We start from the raw sequence: 2,500 nt of genomic DNA, 5'->3' as shown, positions 1-2,500 counted from the left end.
GAATTTTTACTATACTTTAAGCTTTACTTTTTCCCTTATCGTCATTTTACCCTTTTTCTATTGCTTTAGCCATATTACTTCCTCTGCGAACTTGCCACTATTTCCCCATTAACGGTGTGAACCCTGGCACCACAGGCTCTGTCTTCGCGTCTTCACATAACTTTGTCCTTCGTAAAGAGATGCTGGCCAACTCTGAGTTTCACAGTCGCCGGTATGACGATATGATGTGACAGGCCTCGGGGACAATGACAGGAGAAGGTGGGGGGGGGGGTAATCTTCATTCAATCCCTCGTACCATGAAACATCGAGCTCGGGGCAGGGTGGTAATGGAAGCTCGGGTGAGTTCTCCATGCTGAATGATGTGTCACTCCTTGAAACTTCATTATTATAGCAAGATCACAAGTGTTGAAACAGCAGCGGAAGTTAGAGCAATTAGGGTAGGTAAGGTCAGCGGAAACCTCGCGCAACACAGTCCCAGCGACACACAAGGTAAGGTCAGCCGACGACCAGGTTATGTGAGGACACCTCGCGCGACACAGCCACCGCGACATACAGCCGGTTTGTTAAATTTGTGCCAGGCCCAACCCAATAATTTTTCATAAATACAGATGCAGAATTAAAGGCATATCTGTATATATCTGATAGATATACATTTAACCTTCTATTTCCCGGGTTGATATGCATGTCTAGACATAAATAAGCATTTATATCTTTATCTATGCATGTCAAGTATACGAATAATCTTTGGGTCGGGCCTCGCACATTTCTAACAACCCGGCCAATAGGACAGAAGGAAAAGGAGAGAGGAAGAAGAAAAGACCATTTGAAATCAGTTAAAGCGAGGGCCGAGTACATTGAGTCTTAGTCTCTGTCTCCTATCCCCCCTCCCCCTCTCCCACGGCAAGAACGAGGAAGGGATGGGGGGGGGGTGTTGCATGTGCGTGTATCGGTGTTTGTGACCTCTCGCAATTTTTTTTTTTTTTTTTTTTTTTACTATTCCCACCTGCGAGAAGTCTTCAAGGCTTAAGGCTCAACCACACGGCAAAAATCGACGGCCCATCAAATTTGCAAAAAAGGTCTATAATTTTTATGCCACACTTATAGACCTTTTTTGCAACGGGTGAGTAGTTTTTCGACGTGCAGCTTTCGACGGGTCCGGGATATGTATATGTATATATATATATATATATATATATATATATATATATATATATATATATATATATATATATATATATACACATTTATATATGCGCTTGTGTGTGTGTGTGTGTGTGTGTGTGTGTGTGTGTGTGTGTGTGTGTGTGTGTGTGTGTGTGTGTGTGTGTGAGTAAAAGTGACGAATGCTGTAGGATAAACCGGAGGGAGTAAGGCAATGTATATACTAATCATTATTTTATTATCAAATGGATATGTATGTATTAACAGAGTAGAATAGGAAATTAGTAACGTATATGAACGAATGATAATAATAATAATGAGTGTAATAGTAATAATAATGATGATAAAAAATTATAATGATAATAATAACAATAATAATAATGATAGTAATAGTAATAATAATGATAAAGATGATAATAAAGATAATGATCATAATGATAATGCTAATAGTAATAATAATGATAAAGATGATAATAAAGATAATGATAATAATGATAATGATAATAGTAATAATAATGATAATAGTGATAATAAAGATAAAAATGATGACAGTATGCCTAGCCAACGAGATATAAACAATATCTTTAATATCCTGAATAGTCGCTCTTCTTTCATGGATATCCTTGTACCAAGTATGGTTGTCAGTAGAAGTGAAGGATGGTTGAGATAGATAAAACAATGGTATTCTACTTATTATTACCATTATGATCATCAATATAAATCATTATCATTAATTGCTGCACACATACACTTACACAGACACACTTATATTCATAAGCAGGCAAGAGCTCGTCTGTTTTGCGGTTGTATAGATATACAAACACGACTTTTGTCCAATATATTAAAATCATATGAATCTAACAGTATATGAATCAATATATTTACACACGCGCACACATCTTTGGGTGTACTACTCTCTCTCTCTCTCTCTTTATATATATATATATATATATATATATATATATATATATATATATATATATATATATATATATATATATATATATATACATATATATATAATATTCTTTTTCCACTCTGTCTCTCCGTCACTCTCTCTCTTTATAGTTCTCCTCTCTTTCTCTCTCTCTCTGTCTCTTTATAGTTTCTCTCTCTCTCTCTCTCTCTCTCTCTCTCTCTCTCTCTCTCTCTCTCTCTCTCTCTCTCTCTCTCTCTCTCTCTCTCTCTCTCTCTCTCTCTCTCTCTCTCCCTCCCTCCCTCCCTCTCCATGGACACATAAGTTCACCGGCGGTTCGACTCCCAAGCATATTTCTTCCTGGCTATCTCTGCTTGGGTTGTACGTGGCATATGCTCCTTCACAGAGGGTTGCCGATGCGCT

At 37.4% G+C, this 2,500-nt stretch overlaps 1 protein-coding gene across 1 annotated transcript in view; it reads right to left on the bottom strand.

Annotated features, from left to right (window-relative positions):
- Positions 1-1,380: 1,380 nt before the first annotated feature.
- Positions 1,381-2,500, bottom strand: part of LOC113805430 (probable cytochrome P450 49a1) — an 11,222-nt gene continuing 10,102 nt past the window's right edge. The window contains exon 11 of the mRNA XM_027356418.2: positions 1,381-2,500. This exon is cut by the window's right edge and continues 132 nt beyond it. The gene's annotated coding sequence lies outside the window, so the exon portion shown is untranslated.

This window comes from Penaeus vannamei, chromosome 8 (genome assembly GCF_042767895.1).
Source record: "Penaeus vannamei isolate JL-2024 chromosome 8, ASM4276789v1, whole genome shotgun sequence".
Classification (NCBI taxonomy): Eukaryota; Metazoa; Arthropoda; class Malacostraca; order Decapoda; family Penaeidae; genus Penaeus; species Penaeus vannamei.
Note: the sequence above shows the minus strand (reverse complement) of the source record. Positions and strands in the feature narration are given on the sequence as shown.